At 33.8% G+C, this 22,725-nt stretch overlaps 1 long non-coding RNA gene across 1 annotated transcript in view; it reads left to right on the top strand.

Moving 5' to 3' along the window:
* Positions 1-9,207: 9,207 nt before the first annotated feature.
* LOC135692358 (uncharacterized) overlaps positions 9,208-22,725 on the top strand; it is a 48,412-nt gene continuing 34,894 nt past the window's right edge. Inside the window, exons 1-3 of the long non-coding RNA XR_016145122.1 lie at positions 9,208-10,018; positions 12,419-12,466; positions 14,165-14,286. This is a non-coding gene — a long non-coding RNA (uncharacterized LOC135692358). The remainder of the gene's footprint in view (positions 10,019-12,418; positions 12,467-14,164; positions 14,287-22,725) is intronic.

Here is a 22,725-nt window from a genome sequence, read left to right as displayed (position 1 = left end):
TGACGCTATTTAAAAAAGACTTTTAATTTATTGCATAATATTGGTAGCAAAGGGTCTTATTTTAAGACCCAAAGGTACCAAAATCAAGAACACCCTTAAACGTCTCCGAAAGTTTAAATGATCTACCGAGGCAATTCTAACGTGCAATTCATAACCTAAAATGGTCTTTTGACGCTTTTTGAAAAAGACTTCAAATTTATTGCACAAAATTGGTAGAAAGGATCTTATTTTAAGACCCAAAGGTACCAAAATGAAGAACACCTTAAACGTCTCCAAATTTCAAATTGACCTATCAAGGCAATTCTAGCGTGCAATTCATAACCTAAAATGGTCTTTTGACGCTATTTAAAAAAGACTTTAATTTATTGCATAATATTGGTAGCAAAGGGTCTTATTTTAAGACCCAAAGGTACCAAAATCAAGAACAACTTTAAACGTCTCCGAATGTTAAAATGACCTATCAAGGCAATTCTAGCGAGCAATTCATTACTTATAACGGATTTTTGATGCTATTTGAAAAAGACTTTAAATTTATTGCATAAAATTGATAGCAAAGGGTCTTATTATAAGACCTAAAGGTACCAAAATCAAGAACACCCTGAAACGTCTCTGATAGTTAAAATGACGTACCGAGGCAATTCTAACCAGCAATTCATTACCTAAAATGGTCTTTTGACGCTTTTTGAAAAAGACTTTAAATTTATTGCACAAAATTGGTAGCAGAGGGTCTTATTTTAAGACCCAAAGGTACCAAAATCAAGAACACCCTCAAACGTCTCTGATAGTTAAAATGACGTACCGAGGCAATTCTAGCGTGCAATTCATTACTTAAAACGGTCATTTGACGCTATTTGAAAAAGACTTTAAATTTATTGCATAAAATTGGTAGCAAAGGGTCTTATTTTAAGACCCAAAGGTACCAAAATCAAGAACACCCTTAAACGTCTCCGATAGTTAAAATGACGTACCGAGGCAATTCTAGCGTGCAATTCATAACCTAAAATGGTTATTTGATGCTATTTGAAAAAGACTTTAAATTTATTGCATAAAATTGGTAGCAAATGGTCTTATTTTAAGACCCAAAGGTACCAAAATCAAGATCACCCTTAAACGTCTCCGAATGTTAAAATGACCTATCAAGGCAATTCTAGCGTGCAATTCATTACTTATAACTGTTTTTCGATGCTATTTGAAAAAGACTTTAAATTTATTGCATAAAATTGGTAGCAAAGGGTCTTATTTTAAGACCCAAAGGTACCAAAATCAAAAACACCCTTAAACGTCTCCGAAAGTTTAAATGATCTACCGAGGCAATTCTAACGTGCAATTCATAACCTAAAATGGTCTTTTGACGCTTTTTGAAAAAGACTTTAAATTTATTGCACAAAATTGGTAGCAAAGGGTCTTATTTTAAGACCCAAAGGTACCAAAATCAAGAACACCCTTAAACGTCTCCGAAAGTTTAAATGATCTACCGAGGCAATTCTAACGTGCAATTCATAACCTAAAATGGTCTTTTGACGCTTTTTGAAAAAGACTTTAAATTTATTGCACAAAATTGGTAGAAAGGATCTTATTTTAAGACCCAAAGGTACCAAAATGAAGAACACCTTAAACGTCTCCAAATTTCAAATTGACCTATCAAGGCAATTCTAGCGTGCAATTCATAACCTAAAATGGTCTTTTGACGCTATTTAAAAAAGCCTTTTAATTTATTGCATAATATTGGTAGCAAAGGGTCTTATTTTAAGACCCAAAGATACCAAAATCAAGAACAACCTTAAACGTCTCCGAATGTTAAAATGACCTATCAAGGCAATTCTAGCGTGCAATTCGTTACTTAAAACGGTTTTTTGATGCTATTTGAAAAAGAATTTAAATTTATTGCATAAAATTGGTAGCAAAGGGTCTTATTTTAAGACCCAAAGATACCAAAATCAAGAACAACCTTAAACGTCTCCGAATGTTAAAATGACCTATCAAGGCAATTCTAGCGTGCAATTCGTTACTTAAAACGGTTTTTTGATGCTATTTGAAAAAGAATTTAAATTTATTGCATAAAATTGGTAGCAAAGGGTCTTATTTTAAGACCCAAAGATACCAAAATCAAGAACACCCTTAAACGTCTCCGAATGTTAAAATGACCTATCAAGGCAATTCTAGCGTGCAATTCATTACTTATAACGGTTTTTGATGCTATTTGAAAAAGACTTTAAATTTATTGCATAAAATTGGTAGCAAAGGGTCTTATTTTAAGACCCAAAGATACCAAAATCAAGAACAACCTTAAACGTCTCCGAATGTTAAAATGACCTATCAAGGCAATTCTAGCGTGCAATTCGTTACTTAAAACGGTTTTTTGATGCTATTTGAAAAAGAATTTAAATTTATTGCATAAAATTGGTAGCAAAGGGTCTTATTTTAAGACACAAAGATACCAAAATCAAAAACACCCTTAAACGTCTCCGAAAGTTTAAATGATCTACCGAGGCAATTCTAACGTGCAATTCATAACCTAAAATGGTCTTTTGACGCTTTTTGAAAAAGACTTTAAATTTATTGCACAAAATTGGTAGCAAAGGGTCTTATTTTAAGACCCAAAGGTACCAAAATCAAGAACACCCTTAAACGTCTCCGAAAGTTTAAATGATCTACCGAGGCAATTCTAACGTGCAATTCATAACCTAAAATGGTCTTTTGACGCTTTTTGAAAAAGACTTTAAATTTATTGCACAAAATTGGTAGAAAGGATCTTATTTTAAGACCCAAAGGTACCAAAATGAAGAACACCTTAAACGTCTCCAAATTTCAAATTGACCTATCAAGGCGATTCTAGCGTGCAATTCATAACCTAAAATGGTCTTTTGACGCTATTTAAAAAAGCCTTTTAATTTATTGCATAATATTGGTAGCAAAGGGTCTTATTTTAAGACCCAAAGATACCAAAATCAAGATCACCCTTAAACGTCTCCGAATGTTAAAATGACCTATCAAGGCAATTCTAGCGTGCAATTCGTTACTTAAAACGGTTTTTTGATGCTATTTGAAAAAGAATTTAAATTTATTGCATAAAATTGGTAGCAAAGGGTCTTATTTTAAGACCCAAAGATACCAAAATCAAGAACAACCTTAAACGTCTCCGAATGTTAAAATGACCTATCAAGGCAATTCTAGCGTGCAATTCGTTACTTAAAACGGTTTTTTGATGCTATTTGAAAAAGAATTTAAATTTATTGCATAAAATTGGTAGCAAAGGGCCTTATTTTAAGACCCAAAGATACCAAAATCAAGAACACCCTTAAACGTCTCCGAATGTTAAAATGACCTATCAAGGCAATTCTAGCGTGCAATTCATTACTTATAACGGTTTTTGATGCTATTTGAAAAAGACTTTAAATTTATTGCATAAAATTGGTAGCAAAGGGTCTTATTTTAAGACCCAAAGATACCAAAATCAAGAACAACCTTAAACGTCTCCGAATGTTAAAATGACCTATCAAGGCAATTCTAGCGTGCAATTCGTTACTTAAAACGATTTTTTGATGCTATTTGAAAAAGAATTTAAATTTATTGCATAAAATTGGTAGCAAAGGGTCTTATTTTAAGACACAAAGATACCAAAATCAAGAACACCCTTAAACGTCTCCGAATGTTAAAATGACCTATCAAGGCAATTCTAGCGTGCAATTCATTACTTATAACGGTTTTTTGATGCTATTTGAAAAAGACTTTAAATTTATTGCATAAAATTGGTAGCAAAGGGTCTTATTTTAAGACCTAAAGGTACCAAAATCAAGAACACCCTGAAACGTCTCCGATAGTTAAAATGACGTACCGAGGCAATTCTAGCATGCAATTCATAACCCAAAATGGACTTTTGATGCTATTTGAAAAAGACTTTAAATTTATTGAATAAAATCGGTAGCAAATAGTCTTATTTTAAGACCCAAAGGTACCAAAATCAAGAACACCTTAAACGTCTCCAAATTTCAAATTGACATATCAAGTCAATTTTAGCGTGCAATTCATAACTTAAAATGGTCTTTTGACGCTATTTAAAAAAGATATTTAATTTATTGCATAATATTGGTAGCAAAGGGTCTTATTTTAAGACCCAAAGGTACCAAAATCAAGAACACCCTCAAACGTCTCTGATAGTTAAAATGACGTACCGAGGCAATTCTAGCGTGGAATTCGTTACTTAAAACGGTTTTTTGATGCTATTTGAAAAAGAATTTAAATTTATTGCATAAAATTGGTAGCAAAGGGTCTTATTTTAAGACCCAAAGATACCAAAATCAAGAACAACCTTAAACGTCTCCGAATGTTAAAATGACCTATCAAGGCAATTCTAGCGTGCAATTCGTTACTTAAAACGGTTTTTTGATGCTATTTGAAAAAGAATTTAAATTTATTGCATAAAATTGGTAGCAAAGGGCCTTATTTTAAGACCCAAAGATACCAAAATCAAGAACACCCTTAAACGTCTCCGAATGTTAAAATGACCTATCAAGGCAATTCTAGCGTGCAATTCATTACTTATAACGGTTTTTGATGCTATTTGAAAAAGACTTTAAATTTATTGCATAAAATTGGTAGCAAAGGGTCTTATTTTAAGACCCAAAGATACCAAAATCAAGAACAACCTTAAACGTCTCCGAATGTTAAAATGACCTATCAAGGCAATTCTAGCGTGCAATTCGTTACTTAAAACGGTTTTTTGATGCTATTTGAAAAAGAATTTAAATTTATTGCATAAAATTGGTAGCAAAGGGTCTTATTTTAAGACACAAAGATACCAAAATCAAGAACACCCTTAAACGTCTCCGAATGTTAAAATGACCTATCAAGGCAATTCTAGCGTGCAATTCATTACTTATAACGGTTTTTTGATGCTATTTGAAAAAGACTTTAAATTTATTGCATAAAATTGGTAGCAAAGGGTCTTATTTTAAGACCTAAAGGTACCAAAATCAAGAACACCCTGAAACGTCTCCGATAGTTAAAATGACGTACCGAGGCAATTCTAGCATGCAATTCATAACCCAAAATGGACTTTTGATGCTATTTGAAAAAGACTTTAAATTTATTGAATAAAATCGGTAGCAAATAGTCTTATTTTAAGACCCAAAGGTACCAAAATCAAGAACACCTTAAACGTCTCCAAATTTCAAATTGACATATCAAGGCAATTTTAGCGTGCAATTCATAACTTAAAATGGTCTTTTGACGCTATTTAAAAAAGATATTTAATTTATTGCATAATATTGGTAGCAAAGGGTCTTATTTTAAGACCCAAAGGTACCAAAATCAAGAACACCCTCAAACGTCTCTGATAGTTAAAATGACGTACCGAGGCAATTCTAGCGTGGAATTCGTTACTTAAAACGGTTTTTTGATGCTATTTGAAAAAGACTTTAAATTTATTGCATAAAATTGGTAGCAAAGGGTCTTATTTTAAGACCCAAAGGTACCAAAATCAAGAACACCCTTAAACGTCTCCGAAAGTTTAAATGATCTACCGAGGCAATTCTAACGTGCAATTCATAACCTAAAATGGTCTTTTGACGCTTTTTGAAAAAGACTTTAAATTTATTGCACAAAATTGGTAGAAAGGATCTTATTTTAAGACCCAAAGGTACCAAAATGAAGAACACCTTAAACGTCTCCAAATTTCAAATTGACCTATCAAGGCAATTCTAGCGTGCAATTCATAACCTAAAATGGTCTTTTGACGCTATTTAAAAAAGACTTTTAATTTATTGCATAATATTGGTAGCAAAGGGTCTTATTTTAAGACCCAAAGGTACCAAAATCAAGAACACCCTTAAACGTCTCCGAAAGTTTAAATGATCTACCGAGGCAATTCTAACGTGCAATTCATAACCTAAAATGGTCTTTTGACGCTTTTTGAAAAAGACTTCAAATTTATTGCACAAAATTGGTAGAAAGGATCTTATTTTAAGACCCAAAGGTACCAAAATGAAGAACACCTTAAACGTCTCCAAATTTCAAATTGACCTATCAAGGCAATTCTAGCGTGCAATTCATAACCTAAAATGGTCTTTTGACGCTATTTAAAAAAGACTTTTAATTTATTGCATAATATTGGTAGCAAAGGGTCTTATTTTAAGACCCAAAGGTACCAAAATCTGGAACACCCTCAAACGTCTCTGATAGTTAAAATGACCTATCAAGGCAATTCTAGCGTGAAATTCATTACTTAACACGGTCATTTGACGCTATTTGAAAAAGACTTTAAATTTATTGCATAAAATTGGTAGCAAAGGGTCTTATTTTACGACCCAAAGATACCGAAATCAAGAACACCCTTAAACGTCTCCGAATGTTAAAATGACCTGTCAAGGCAATTCTAGCGTGCAATTCATTACTTATAACGGTTTTTGATGCTATTTGAAAAAGACTTTAAATTTATTGCATAGAATTGGTAGCAAAGGGTCTAATTTTAAGACCCAAAGATACCAAAATCAAGAACAACTTTAAACGTCTCCGAATGTTAAAATGACCTATCAAGGCAATTCTAGCGAGCAATTCATTACTTATAACGGATTTTTGATGCTATTTGAAAAAGACTTTAAATTTATTGCATAAAATTGATAGCAAAGGGTCTTATTATAAGACCTAAAGGTACCAAAATCAAGAACACCCTGAAACGTCTCTGATAGTTAAAATGACGTACCGAGGCAATTCTAGCGTGCAATTCGTTACTTAAAACGGTTTTTTGATGCTATTTGAAAAAGACTTTAAATTTATTGCATAATATTGGTAGCAGAGGGTCTTATTTTAAGACCCAAAGGTACCAAAATCAAGAACACCCTCAAACGTCTCTGATAGTTAAAATGACGTACCGAGGCAATTCTAGCGTGCAATTCATTACTTAAAACGGTCATTTGACGCTATTTGAAAAAGACTTTAAATTTATTGCATAAAATTGGTAGCAAAGGGTCTTATTTTAAGACCCAAAGGTACCAAAATCAAGAACACCCTTAAACGTCTCCTATAGTTAAAATGACGTACCGAGGCAATTCTAGCGTGCAATTCATAACCTAAAATGGTTATTTGACGCTATTTGAAAAAGACTTTAAATTTATTGCATAAAATTGGTAGCAAATGGTCTTATTTTAAGACCCAAAGGTACCAAAATCAAGATCACCCTTAAACGTCTCCGAATGTTAAAATGACCTATCAAGGCAATTCTAGCGTGCAATTCATTACTTATAACTGTTTTTCGATGCTATTTGAAAAAGACTTTAAATTTATTGCATAAAATTGGTAGCAAAGGGTCTTATTTTAAGACCCAAAGGTATCAAAATCAAGAACACCCTTAAACGTCTCCGAAAGTTTAAATGATCTACCGAGGCAATTCTAACGTGCAATTCATAACCTAAAATGGTCTTTTGACGCTTTTTGAAAAAGACTTTAAATTTATTGCACAAAATTGGTAGCAAAGGGTCTTATTTTAAGACCCAAAGGTACCAAAATCAAGAACACCCTTAAACGTCTCCGAAAGTTTAAATGATCTACCGAGGCAATTCTAACGTGCAATTCATAACCTAAAATGGTCTTTTGACGCTTTTTGAAAAAGACTTTAAATTTATTGCACAAAATTGGTAGAAAGGATCTTATTTTAAGACCCAAAGGTACCAAAATGAAGAACACCTTAAACGTCTCCAAATTTCAAATTGACCTATCAAGGCAATTCTAGCGTGCAATTCATAACCTAAAATGGTCTTTTGACGCTATTTAAAAAAGCCTTTTAATTTATTGCATAATATTGGTAGCAAAGGGTCTTATTTTAAGACCCAAAGATACCAAAATCAATAGCACCCTTAAACGTCTCCGAATGTTAAAATGACCTATCAAGGCAATTCTAGCGTGCAATTCGTTACTTAAAACGGTTTTTTGATGCTATTTGAAAAAGAATTTAAATTTATTGCATAAAATTGGTAGCAAAGGGTCTTATTTTAAGACCCAAAGATACCAAAATCAAGAACAACCTTAAACGTCTCCGAATGTTAAAATGACCTATCAAGGCAATTCTAGCGTGCAATTCGTTACTTAAAACGGTTTTTTGATGCTATTTGAAAAAGAATTTAAATTTATTGCATAAAATTGGTAGAAAGGGTCTTATTTTAAGACCCAAAGATACCAAAATCAAGAACACCCTTAAACGTCTCCGAATGTTAAAATGACGTATCAAGGCAATTCTAGCGTGCAATTCATTACTTATAACGGTTTTTGATGCTATTTGAAAAAGACTTTAAATTTATTGCATAAAATTGGTAGCAAAGGGTCTTATTTTAAGACCCAAAGATACCAAAATCAAGAACAACCTTAAACGTCTCCGAATGTTAAAATGACCTATCAAGGCAATTCTAGCGTTCAATTCATTACTTATAACGGTTTTTGATGCTATTTGAAAAAGACTTTAAATTTATTGCATAAAATTGGTAGCAAAGGGTTTTATTTTAAGACCCAAAGGTACCAAAATCAAGAACAACCTTAAACTTCTCCGAATGTTAAAATGACGTACCGAGGCAATTCTAGCGTGCAATTCGTTACTTAAAACGGTTTTTTGATGCTATTTGAAAAAGAATTTAAATTTATTGCATAAAATTGGTAGCAAAGGGTCTTATTTTAAGACACAAAGATACCAAATTCAAGAACACCCTTAAACGTCTCCGAATGTTAAAATGACCTATCAAGGCAATTCTAGCGTGCAATTCATTACTTATAACGGTTTTTTGATGCTATTTGAAAAAGACTTTAAATTTATTGCATAAAATTGGTAGCAAAGGGTCTTATTTTAAGACCTAAAGGTACCAAAATCAAGAACACCCTCAAACGTCTCCGATAGTTAAAATGACGTACCGAGGCAATTCTAGCATGCAATTCATAACCCAAAATGGACTTTTGATGCTATTTGAAAAAGACTTTAAATTTATTGAATAAAATCGGTAGCAAATAGTCTTATTTTAAGACCCAAAGGTACCAAAATCAAGAACACCTTAAACGTCTCCAAATTTCAAATTGACATATCAAGGCAATTCTAGCGTGCAATTCATTACTCATAACGGTTTTTTGATGCTATTTGAAAAAGACTTTTAATTTATTGCATAATATTGGTAGCAAAGGGTCTTATTTTAATACCCAAAGGTACCAAAATCAAGAACACCCTTAAACGTCTCCGAATGTTAAAATGACCTATCAAGGCAATTCTAGCGTGCAATTCATTACTTATAACTGTTTTTCGATGCTATTTGAAAAAGACTTTAAATTTATTGCATAAAATTGGTAGCCAATTGTCTTATTTTTTCATCTTTACCATACCAATATGGAAGGCTTGATAAACTGACCCTACTATTTATTCCTTTATCATTCCTTTATTTACTCCTTTATTTATTTTTGACATTCTCTTGACAATAGACACAGCACCCCCCATCCCCCCACCTTGAAAAGAAAGGATTTGCTGATTTTTCTTAACACAAATTTGTTATTATCGGAGTCGCGGAGGAGCAATTGCCTGTGAACTCCCAAGAGACACTTCTCCCGCTTATATTTTTAATTGTTTGTTTCCCCTTTGGACTACCTGTGGTTCATTCAAATTGAATCTCCCTTGAGTATCGCAGGTTTTCGTAGAATATAAATAAGCAATCCATTTGCTTTATAATCAATATTCTGAATTATAAACCAGATATTAAGTATGATGCATAACAAAGTTTTGATGATGCTAATGGAAACTTGAGGATAATATCGTTCGCTCTGGCATTCTGCAATGAATTCGGCAGTGTTTTTGAAGGTTTATACAATCCAAGATGGCCTACTTGATGGTGCTCTATTGTGACTTCAGCTAGATCTATAAATCAACTAAATCTCTAAACTTCTCAACTTTGTTCGATACTGGATTTTGTATTGCACCGTAAAGCTTCGACAAGTAGAAGACGTTCGATGCCTTGACGCAGAGGTAGAGGACGCAGGCTGATTGCGTTTAATTGAGGTAATCGAATATGTTCTCTTATTTCCTTTCAAAATTTTGCTTTTATCTTACCTTATCAGAAAGTAGATACGACATCTTCAAGACTGTTCCTCTCAACGTCAAGCGAATAAGCTTTGTTGAATAATTTTAATGGGGTTCTTATTTTAAGTATTCTGCAACTTCGATAAATACGCAGTAAATCAAAAACCTGCCGGCTGTAAAGAAAACCTGTTTTCAGAGAGCAAACTTAGAATTCGTTTGGTTAAAGCTTTGATTGCAATATATGTGGAAACGTCATTTGACCAGGGACGGATCCAGGATTTTTGGTGACTATAGCTCAAATTTTTTGCGATCGTTTTTTGCATTTGGGCAAATGATAAAACCATGTGTGCTTATAGTTGCTTCGTATTCATAAATATTCCTTCGAACATCCTTTTTCTATCTACAGGGACGCCAGAGAAGGGGGTGTAGGGGTACAACCGCCCCTGTTGCCCTTTGACAGAAGGGGCAAGAGTTGTTTTTGATAAAGTTCCCTTGAAACTGGCCAATTGTAATAATCAGAGAGATTCATATGAAATTCTGAACTTCTCAAAACATGTAAAATAATTCCTTGTGCCGAAAATTAGCCAATGTTGAAGATACCTACAGATAATAAAATTGCAGTCACGTATGAATTTGTAGAAGCTGAGAATTATCTTTCAAAAGCCCTTTAACTCGAGCCTGCCCCCCTCTCTTGCCGCTTGGTCGTTCCGCCGTCCCTGCCTATTCCCTAGTAGGTTCTTGCCTTTGAAGCTACATTACAGGGGACCCAGGATGTGAAGACGAGCTATAGTCCACTGTTGCTTTACAGGGGGCAGAGAGCGGAGATGTACCGTGGATACTCATATTCTATTGGTTAAAAAGCCATTTTCAAACCTGACTATAGCTTCACTATAGCTCGCGCCAAAAATTATAGTACGAGTTTCATTGTCTTCGATGCCTTTTCCAGAGCAAATCCGGAGAGGCATAGTGATGAGGCCAGTGGCGGCTCGTGACTTTCACAGTTGGGAGGGCAGACCATCAATATTGCGATAATCGATAGAAAGGTCGACTTTGCAAATTTTTCACTGTATTCATGGTTTGATGTTGATCGTCATGGAGCGCAGAAGAAAAAGCATAAATAGATGTGGTTGTTGTTTAGCGATGATGTCATTTTACGGGCAAAATTTTTCTTGCCCCGAATCCAAATGAGCCAATCACAGACGGCGTTTAGCAATGCCCGAGGTCAAAAATTAGCTTGTGCGCATGTCGGCTAGGGGCAAAAAAAACTTTGCCCGTAAAAGGACATCATCGCTCAAGGCACTAGCGGGCCAGAAGCTAGGCTAAGGACGAGACGGGATAGCAAGGAGCTTTTTCTAGAAGAGATACAAACTTATATAATTAACCACAGTAAGACTATCTTTAAAATTAAATATGAATATCATAGATTTCCTTTGAATCTTTATGAGGGTGCATTGCCCCAGATGCCCATTAGCAAGAGCCGCCAGCATTGCATGTTTGTTAATAATTTGATAACCTATACCGCTGCTTTCAAATGTTGAGAGGCTTGATAGCAGAGGAAAAATTAACACTTAACTTTGAATTCCGAAAATCAAACACGGAGATTTTGACTATAGCTCGAGCTACAGTTGCTATAGTCTGGATCCGCTCCTGATTTGACCCTATACATTGAATATAAAACCTCAGTAATTCGGGAGAATTAAAATTCCTTAAACCCTTTTACATTGAATTGCGATGTAGTGCTTAGATTTTCTCGCCTCAATCTTCTGTAACAAAATTTCTTCGAGGCCGATCTGATTGACTTTCTATTTTGTCTTTCTTATTATAATATCTGTGAATCATTGGTCATGATCTACACCTCTCCCCATTGGTCATGATATAGTGAAGGGGCTATATAGCCTCGCCTAATCAATCAACAAGGGTAAAATCAATCAGAACAATATTTAGCTACCCTTACCCTCTGGTAATGAGAAAATTTTTGGTGAACAGCGAATGCCTGCTGCGTTTACAAATTATTGACATTTTCCTAAGCACGGGATTAAGATCAATTTTGAATCACCTGCACTGCAGCCTGAACTCTATCCATGCTTACTCTACATCGAGTAACATGAATCTAAGTAAATTCTTACCTTAGATAGATAAAAAAGATGATTCATAATCGTGTCCCTTTTACTTTTGAAAGAAGCTTTGATGTCTCTGCCCTTTGTACCTTAGGCTAAATTTATCTTTGAACTATTTGCATAAGGCTCTAAGTTTGAATTTTCAAAAGTTTATGTTTCTCGTTGGATTCATCCATTGATAGAAAGCATTGCTTGTTCTGCCATATTTTCCTTGGAATTTCCCATCCATAATCTAATCTAAGTAAATTGTTACCCTTGATAGATAAAGTCGAAGATTCACCATCGTGTCCTTCCTACGTTCTGAAAGAAGGTTTGTTGACTCTACCCTTTATACCTTTGGCTAAATTTATTTTGGAAGTATTCTGATTCAACTCTAAATTTGAATTCTAAAAGATTAATACTACAGCAAATTTAAGAACAGTCTTACCCTATATTGAAAAGTCGATGACTTTCCATCGTGTCTCTACTGCTTTTGAAACAAGGTTTATTCTCCCTTTTCTTTGTATTTTTGGTTAAACTTTTCTTTGAATTATTCTGATTAAACTCTTAATTTGAATTAAAAAAGGTTTATGTTTCTCGTTGGTGTTTCTTCATTGATAGAGAGCAATGCTTGTTGTGCCATTGATTCCTTGGATGTTTCAGTTCTTTTTCTAATCTAAGTATGGTCTTACCCCCTATTGATAAAGTCGATCTCTCTCCATATTGTCTCTTCTGCGTTTTGAAACAAGGTTTTTGTTCCTGTCCCCTTTACTTTTGACTAAACGTTTCTTTGAATAATTCTGATTAAAGTCTTACTTTCAAATTATGTTTCTCGTTGGTCTATTTCAATAAATAGACAGCAATGCTTCTCGTAACAGTATTTCCTGGGATGTTTCAATCCTTAACGTAGTCTTTGTAAACTCTTACGTTAGACCGAAAAAAGTAGATGACTGTCCATCTTGTCCTTTCTACGTTTTGAAGTTCATCGTTTGATGTTCATTAAATCGTTATAATTTTTGGCAGTTTCACATTCAATTTGGCAGGATAAATGTCCCTGACATCCCCAAACAAAACCACAAATTTACCCACTTTCTTCTACTGTTTTGTATTTTCGAATCAAGAGTAGACAGTCTTGAATTGCTCGCAAAAAAATTTCTTTTTTCATAGATATCTAGGCCTAGATTGCCATTAATTTAATTTCAATAATAAAATTTCGTTTACCATAAGATAATGTTATTAATATTTATGCATTAGTCCACAGAATGAATGCATTACAAAACTTTCCTTCCGTCTGCAGATAATGTAGCAACTAATTCTTTACATCATTTTTGGGTGTAGCCTTTAATAAAGGGCGTGTCTGTGTGACTTTCTTATTTTGGCTCCCTCACTTCTGATCTGCTTCATACGTAGCTTGATGTAGGACACAGCTGCATAATGTTTTGTGGATTTTAAGGCTTTGACTAAAATATTGAAAGTTTGGGAAAAATTTAGGACAAAATCCTGACTTGTTTAATTTCCTCCGAATTCTTCCAAACTAAGGCTGTAATGTGATGCCAATGATTAAAGTCCAATGCAAAACATTATGCGTTACTTTTAATTACCATGACATTACCTCTACTAATGCTACTTTTGCAAGAAATTTGAAGATATCCTCTTAGCAACGATACTACCCTTTGTTATGAAAACCTCCTTTCTTAGCTCTTTTGAATCAATGTCATTTTTTGGCTATTCAGTTTTGAAAACAAAATTTTGTTGCTTTTTAGAACTTTGAAAAAATGTTAACAATGAAAAAGCCATCTATAATTTCGATACTTTGATTGAAACGACTTTTTGATTTCAGACTTTGTCGATTACGTTCTCCAGATCTCTTTTAATCATAAACAGTTTGTTTGGTTTCTTCGGTCCTTCAGGTCTTGCTTTTGCTCAGGACTCTGTTCTTTGGGACAAAATTAAAGAAAATTGCATTTTTGTGAACTTTATTGAAATATCTTTTCAACTACTTCCAATGTTTTTTTTGTTAAAATCCTAGGACTCACAAATTCCTCTTCAAAGCTCCATCAATGTAGCCAGTTGATGCCTTGAACAACTAGAAATTGGATATGAATGGGATCTGGACTAAAACCTTAATAAAAACTTGTATGACTTTTGCAGGTATGTCGGTTCCCTTTCCTTCAAATTCCAAACTTACAAACTTAAATAGCGTGGATCGTTCTGCATTTATTCTAAACTGCAGACCTTTTATTCCGAAGTGCAGACATTACATTTTTTTAAAATTTTATTTTAGAACTACCATTATAATTCAAAAATCATATTTTCCTTGAGAATTAAATCCTGTTCATGACTTACTTTACGTTGCTTTTGATAAAAAGTTTCTTAATTTTGTAAGCTTTGTACAAACATTTCTCTAAAATCCTTCTGTAATTTTGTTTCCTTCCTCAAAAAAATTCTATTTCAAACTTACTGCTGGTGGCTCTGTTATGAAATTTCTCTAAAAAGCCCTTTATTTTTTTCCCTTACGTATTGATTTATGATTATCACTTACTATCACTAGCTTTGTTTATGAGCTACTCTAAAAACCAACGTGTCATGTTTTCTTGCTAATTTGCTGTAGAGAGCTTTACGTTAATGTTGCCCTAAAATCCTTCCTTCATCTTTATTTTTGCCTAACAATATTTATTGCTACGTTGCTGTGGAGACCTTTGCTTTAGAATTACTATAAAAGCCTGTTCTCATTTCCTTGCGTGTCAATTTTTAATGCTATAGGGAGCTTTGTTTTAGAATTTCCCTAAAATACTTGGATCTCTTTATTTCATTGCCTGTCATTTTTTATTGCTTTGTTGCTGTAGGGAGCTATGCTTTAGATTTTCATTAAAATCCTTCGTTCTCTTTATTTCATTGCCTGTCATTTTTTATTGTTCGTTGCTGTAGGGAGCTGTGTTTTAGATTTTCCCTAGAATCCTTCGCTCTCTTTATTTAGTTGTCTGTCAATTTTTATTGCTTGGTTGCTGTAGGAGCTTTGCTTTGGAATTTCCCTAAAATCCATCGCTCTCATTATTTAATTGTCTGTCAATTTTTATTGCTAAGTTGCTGTAGGGAGCTACGCTTCACCATTTCCATAAAATCCTTTCCTCTCTTTATTCATTTGTCTTCAATTTTTTTTCTAAATTGCTGTTGGAAGCTAACTTTTAGATTTTCCCTAAAATCTTTGGTTTCTTTATTTCATAGCCTGTCTTTTTTTGACAAGTTGCTGTAGGGAGCTTTGCTTTGAAATTTGTCAAAAATCCTTGGTTCTTTTTTTTTCATTGCTTGTCCATTTTTATTGCTAAATTGATGTAGAGAGCTATGCTTCAGAATTTTCTTTAAATCCTTCGCTTTATTTATTTCATTGCCTGTCATTTTATATTGCTAAGTTGCTGTAGGAGGCTATGCTTCAGAATTTACCAAAAATCCTTGGTTCTTTTTTTTTCATTGCTTGTCAATTTTTATTGCTAAGTTGCTGTAAGGAGCTATGCTTTAGACTTTTCTTAAAATCCATGGCTCTTTTTATTTCATTGCCTGTCATTTTTTCATGCTAAGTTTGCTGTAGGGAGCTATGTCTCTGAATTTCCCTAAAATACTTCACTCTCTTTATTTAATTGCCTGTCATCTTTTATTGTTTCGTTGCTGTAGGGAGCTATGCTTTGGAATTTTTTTAAAATCCATGGATCTCTTTATTTCATTGCCTGTCTTTTTTTTTGCTAAGTTGCTATTGGGAGTTATGCTTTAGAATTTCCCTAAAATCCTTGATTATCTTTATTTCATTGCCTGTCATTTTTTTTGTTAAGTTGCTGTAGAGGGCTATGTATAAGATTTTCCCTAAATTCCTTCGCTTTCATTATTTCATTGCCTGTGAATTTTTATTGCTAAGTTGCTGTAGGGAGCTATGTTTTAGATTTTCCCTAGAATCCTTTGCTCTCTTTATTTAGTTGTCTGTCAATTTTTATTGCTAAGTTGCTGTAAGGAGCTATGCTTTAGACTTTTCCTAAAATCCATGGCTCTTTATATTTTAACGCCTGTCATTTTTTATTGCTTCGTTGCTGTAGGGAGCTATATTTCAGAAATTCCCTAAAATCCTTCACTCTCTTTATTTCATTGCCTGTCATTTTTTATTGCTTCGTTGCTGTAGGGAGCTATGCTTTAGAATTTTCTTAAAATCCATGGATCTCTTTATTTCATTGCCTGTCTTTTTTTGCTATGTTGCTATTGGGAGTTATGCTTTAGAATTTCCCTAAAATCCTTGATTATCTTTATTTCATTGCCTGTCATTCTTTTGCTAACTTGCTGTAGGGGGCTATGCTTTAGATTTTCATTAAAATCCTTCGTTCTCTTTATTTCATTGCCTGTCATTTTTTTTGCTAAGTTGCTGTAGGGAGCTATGTTTTAGATTTTCCCTAGAATCCTTCGCTCTCTTTATTTAGTTGTCTGTCAATTTTTATTGCTAAGTTGCTGTAAGGAGCTATGCTTTAGACTTTTCCTAAAATCCATGGCTCTTTATATTTTAACGCCTGTCATTTTTTATTGCTTCGTTGCTGTAGGGAGCTATATTTCAGAATTTCCCTAAAATCCTTCACTCTCTTTATTTCATTGCCTGTCATTTTTTATTGCTTCGTTGCTGTAGGGAGCTATGCTTTAGAATTTTCTTAAAATCCATGGATCTCTTTATTTCATTGCCTGTCTTTTTTTGCTATGTTGCTATTGGGAGTTATGCTTTAGAATTTTCCTAAAATCCTTGATTATCTTTATTTCATTGCCTGTCATTCTTTTGCTAACTTGCTGTAGGGGGCTATGCTTTAGATTTTCATTAAAATCCTTCGTTCTCTTTATTTCATTGCCTGTCATTTTTTTGCTAAGTTGCTGTAGGGAGCTATGCTTTAGAAATTCCCTAAAATCCTTCGTTCTCTTTTTTCATTGCTTGTCATTTTTTATTGCTTCGTTGCTGTAGGGAGCTATGCTTTAGAATTTCCCTAAAATCCTTGGTTCTCTTTATTTCATTGCCTGTGAATTTTTTTTGCTAAGTTGCTGTAAGGAGCTATGCTTTAGACTTTTCTTAAAATCCATGGCTCTTTTTATTTCATTGCCTGTCATTTTTTCATGCTAAGTTTGCTGTAGGGAGCTATGTCTCAGAAATTCCCTAAAATACTTCACTCTCTTTATTTAATTGCCTGTCATTTTTTATTGCTTCGTTGCTGTAGGGAGCTGTGTTTTAGATTTTCCCTAGAATACTTCGCTCTCTTTATTTCATTGCCTGTGAATGTTTTTGCTAAGTTGCTGTAGGGAGCTTGGCTTAGAAATTTCCCAAAAATCTTTGGTTCTCTTTTTTTCATTGCCTGTCATTTTTTATTGCTTCGTTGCTGTAGGGAGCTATGCTTTAGAATTTTCTTAAAATCCATGGATCTCTTTATTTCATTGCCTGTCTTTTTTTGCTAAGTTGCTATTAGGAGTTATGCTTTGGAATTTCCCTAAAATCCTTGATTATCTTTATTTCATTGCCTGTCCTTTTTTTGCTAACTTGCTGTAGGGAGATATGCTTTAGATTTTCATTAAAATCTATCGTTCTCTTTATTTTATTGCCTGTCATTTTTTATTGCTTTGTTGCTGTAGGGAGCTATGCTTCAGAATTTCCCAAAAATCCTTCGTTCTCTTTATATCATTGCCTGTCATTTTTATTGCTTCGTTGCTGTCAGAAGCTATGCTTTAGACTTTTTCTAAAATCCTTTGTCCTCTTTATTTCATTGCCTGTCATTTCTTTTGCTAAGTTGCTGTAGAGAGCTATGCTTTAGAAATTCCCTAAAATCATTCGCAATCTTCATTTCATTGACTTCCTTTTTTTATCGCTAACTTGCTGTAGGGAGCTATGTTTTAGAATTTCCCTAAAATACTTCACTCTTATTATTTCAATGCCTGTCAATTCTCAATGCTAAGTTGCTGTAGGAAGCTATGCTTTAGAATTTCCCTAAAATACTTCACTCTCTTTATTTCATTGCCTGTCAATTGGCAATGCTAAGTTGCTGTAGGAAGCTATGCTTTAGATTTTCATTAAAATCCTTCGTTCTCTTTATTTCATTGCCAGTAATTTTTTTCGCTATGTTGCTGTAGGGAGCTATGCTTTAGAAATTCCCTAAAATCATTCGCAATCTTCATTTCATTGTCTGCCTTTTTTTATCGCTAACTTGCTGTAGGGAGCTATGTTTTAGAATTTCCCTAAAATACTTCACTCTCTTTTTTTTTCATTGCCTGTCAATTTTCAATGCTAAGTTGCTGTAGGAAGCTATGCTTTAGAATTTCCCTAAAATACTTCACTCTCTTTATTTCATTGCCTGTCAATTTGCAATGCTAAGTTGCTGTAGGAAGCTATGCTTTAGATTTTCATTAAAATCCTTCGTTCTCTTTATTTCATTGCCAGTCATTTTATATTGCTAAGTTGCTGTAGGAGGCTATGCTTTAGAAATTCCCTAAAATCCTTCGTTCTCTTTATTTCATTGCTTGTCAATTTTTATTGCTAAGTTGCTGTAAGGAGCTATGCTTTAGACTTTTCTTAAAATCCATGGCTCTTTTTATTTCATTGCCTGTCATTTTTTCATGCTAAGTTTGCTGTAGGGAGCTATGTCTCTGAATTTCCCTAAAATACTTCACTCTCTTTATTTAATTGCCTGTCATCTTTTATTGTTTCGTTGCTGTAGGGAGCTATGCTTTGGAATTTTTTTAAAATCCATGGATCTCTTTATTTCATTGCCTGTCTTTTTTTTTGCTAAGTTGCTATTGGGAGTTATGCTTTAGAATTTCCCTAAAATCCTTGATTATCTTTATTTCATTGCCTGTCATTTTTTTTGTTAAGTTGCTGTAGAGGGCTATGTATAAGATTTTCCCTAAATTCCTTCGCTTTCATTATTTCATTGCCTGTGAATTTTTATTGCTAAGTTGCTGTAGGGAGCTATGTTTTAGATTTTCCCTAGAATCCTTTGCTCTCTTTATTTAGTTGTCTGTCAATTTTTATTGCTAAGTTGCTGTAAGGAGCTATGCTTTAGACTTTTCCTAAAATCCATGGCTCTTTATATTTTAACGCCTGTCATTTTTTATTGCTTCGTTGCTGTAGGGAGCTATATTTCAGAAATTCCCTAAAATCCTTCACTCTCTTTATTTCATTGCCTGTCATTTTTTATTGCTTCGTTGCTGTAGGGAGCTATGCTTTAGAATTTTCTTAAAATCCATGGATCTCTTTATTTCATTGTCTGTCTTTTTTTGCTATGTTGCTATTGGGAGTTATGCTTTAGAATTTCCCTAAAATCCTTGATTATCTTTATTTCATTGCCTGTCATTCTTTTGCTAACTTGCTGTAGGGGGCTATGCTTTAGATTTTCATTAAAATCCTTCGTTCTCTTTATTTCATTGCCTGTCATTTTTTTTGCTAAGTTGCTGTAGGGAGCTATGTTTTAGATTTTCCCTAGAATCCTTCGCTCTCTTTATTTAGTTGTCTGTCAATTTTTATTGCTAAGTTGCTGTAAGGAGCTATGCTTTAGACTTTTCCTAAAATCCATGGCTCTTTATATTTTAACGCCTGTCATTTTTTATTGCTTCGTTGCTGTAGGGAGCTATATTTCAGAATTTCCCTAAAATCCTTCACTCTCTTTATTTCATTGCCTGTCATTTTTTATTGCTTCGTTGCTGTAGGGAGCTATGCTTTAGAATTTTCTTAAAATCCATGGATCTCTTTATTTCATTGCCTGTCTTTTTTTGCTATGTTGCTATTGGGAGTTATGCTTTAGAATTTTCCTAAAATCCTTGATTATCTTTATTTCATTGCCTGTCATTCTTTTGCTAACTTGCTGTAGGGGGCTATGCTTTAGATTTTCATTAAAATCCTTCGTTCTCTTTATTTCATTGCCTGTCATTTTTTTGCTAAGTTGCTGTAGGGAGCTATGCTTTAGAAATTCCCTAAAATCCTTCGTTCTCTTTTTTCATTGCTTGTCATTTTTTATTGCTTCGTTGCTGTAGGGAGCTATGCTTTAGAATTTCCCTAAAATCCTTGGTTCTCTTTATTTCATTGCCTGTGAATTTTTTTTGCTAAGTTGCTGTAAGGAGCTATGCTTTAGACTTTTCTTAAAATCCATGGCTCTTTTTATTTCATTGCCTGTCATTTTTTCATGCTAAGTTTGCTGTAGGGAGCTATGTCTCAGAAATTCCCTAAAATACTTCACTCTCTTTATTTAATTGCCTGTCATTTTTTATTGCTTCGTTGCTGTAGGGAGCTGTGTTTTAGATTTTCCCTAGAATACTTCGCTCTCTTTATTTCATTGCCTGTGAATGTTTTTGCTAAGTTGCTGTAGGGAGCTTGGCTTAGAAATTTCCCAAAAATCTTTGGTTCTCTTTTTTTCATTGCCTGTCATTTTTTATTGCTTCGTTGCTGTAGGGAGCTATGCTTTAGAATTTTCTTAAAATCCATGGATCTCTTTATTTCATTGCCTGTCTTTTTTTGCTAAGTTGCTATTAGGAGTTATGCTTTGGAATTTCCCTAAAATCCTTGATTATCTTTATTTCATTGCCTGTCCTTTTTTTGCTAACTTGCTGTAGGGAGATATGCTTTAGATTTTCATTAAAATCTATCGTTCTCTTTATTTTATTGCCTGTCATTTTTTATTGCTTTGTTGCTGTAGGGAGCTATGCTTCAGAATTTCCCAAAAATCCTTCGTTCTCTTTATATCATTGCCTGTCATTTTTATTGCTTCGTTGCTGTCAGAAGCTATGCTTTAGACTTTTTCTAAAATCCTTTGTCCTCTTTATTTCATTGCCTGTCATTTCTTTTGCTAAGTTGCTGTAGAGAGCTATGCTTTAGAAATTCCCTAAAATCATTCGCAATCTTCATTTCATTGACTTCCTTTTTTTATCGCTAACTTGCTGTAGGGAGCTATGTTTTAGAATTTCCCTAAAATACTTCACTCTTATTATTTCAATGCCTGTCAATTCTCAATGCTAAGTTGCTGTAGGAAGCTATGCTTTAGAATTTCCCTAAAATACTTCACTCTCTTTATTTCATTGCCTGTCAATTGGCAATGCTAAGTTGCTGTAGGAAGCTATGCTTTAGATTTTCATTAAAATCCTTCGTTCTCTTTATTTCATTGCCAGTAATTTTTTTCGCTATGTTGCTGTAGGGAGCTATGCTTTAGAAATTCCCTAAAATCATTCGCAATCTTCATTTCATTGTCTGCCTTTTTTTATCGCTAACTTGCTGTAGGGAGCTATGTTTTAGAATTTCCCTAAAATACTTCACTCTCTTTTTTTTTCATTGCCTGTCAATTTTCAATGCTAAGTTGCTGTAGGAAGCTATGCTTTAGAATTTCCCTAAAATACTTCACTCTCTTTATTTCATTGCCTGTCAATTTGCAATGCTAAGTTGCTGTAGGAAGCTATGCTTTAGATTTTCATTAAAATCCTTCGTTCTCTTTATTTCATTGCCAGTCATTTTTTTGCTAAGTTGCTGTAGGGAGCTATGCTTTAGAAATTCCCTAAAATCCTTCGTTCTCTTTATTTCATTGCTTGTCAATTTTTATCGCTAACTTGCTGTAGGAAGCTATGCTTTAGATTTTCATTAAAATCCTTCGTTCTCTTTATTTCATTGCCAGTAATTTTTTTCGCTATGTTGCTGTAGGGAGCTATGCTTTAGAAATTCCCTAAAATCATTCGCAATCTTCATTTCATTGACTGCCTTTTTTTATCGCTAACTTGCTGTAGGGAGCTATGTTTTAGAATTTCCCTAAAATACTTCACTCTCTTTATTTCATTGCCTGTCAATTTTCAATGCTAAGTTGCTGTAGGAAGCTATGCTTTAGAATTTCCCTAAAATACTTCATTCTCTTTATTTCATTGCCTGGCAATTTGCAATGCTAAGTTGCTGTAGGAAGCTATGCTTTAGATTTTCATTAAAATCCTTCGTTCTCTTTATTTCATTGCCAGTCATTTTTTTGCTAAGTTGCTGTAGGGAGCTATGCTTTAGAAATTCCCTAAAATCCTTCGTTCTCTTTATTTCATTGACTGCCTTTTTTTATCGCTAACTTGCTGTAGGAAGCTATGCTTTAGATTTTCATTAAAATCCTTTGTTCTCTTTATTTCATTGCCAGTAATTTTTTTCGCTATGTTGCTGTAGGGAGCTATGCTTTAGAAATTCCCTAAAATCATTCGCAATCTTCATTTCATTGACTGCCTTTTTTTATCGCTAACTTGCTGTAGGGAGCTATGTTTTAGAATTTCCCTAAAATACTTCACTCTCTTTATTTCATTGCCTGTCAATTTTCAACGCTAAGTTGCTGTAGGAAGCTATGCTTTAGAATTTCCCTAAAATACTTCATTCTCTTTATTTCATTGCCTGTCAATTTGCAATGCTAAGTTGCTGTAGGAAGCTATGCTTTAGATTTTCATTAAAATCCTTCGTTCTCTTTATTTCATTGCCAGTCATCTTTTTGCTAAGTTGCTGTAGGGAGCTATGCTTTAGAAATTCCCTAAAATCCTTCGTTCTCTTTATTTCATTGACTGCCTTTTTTTATCACTAACTTGCTCTAG

This window comes from Rhopilema esculentum, chromosome 20 (genome assembly GCF_057945365.1).
Source record: "Rhopilema esculentum isolate cy_ngs chromosome 20, ASM5794536v1, whole genome shotgun sequence".
In the NCBI taxonomy this organism is placed as follows: Eukaryota; Metazoa; Cnidaria; class Scyphozoa; order Rhizostomeae; family Rhizostomatidae; genus Rhopilema; species Rhopilema esculentum.
This window is presented reverse-complemented; position numbering and strand designations above follow the sequence as displayed.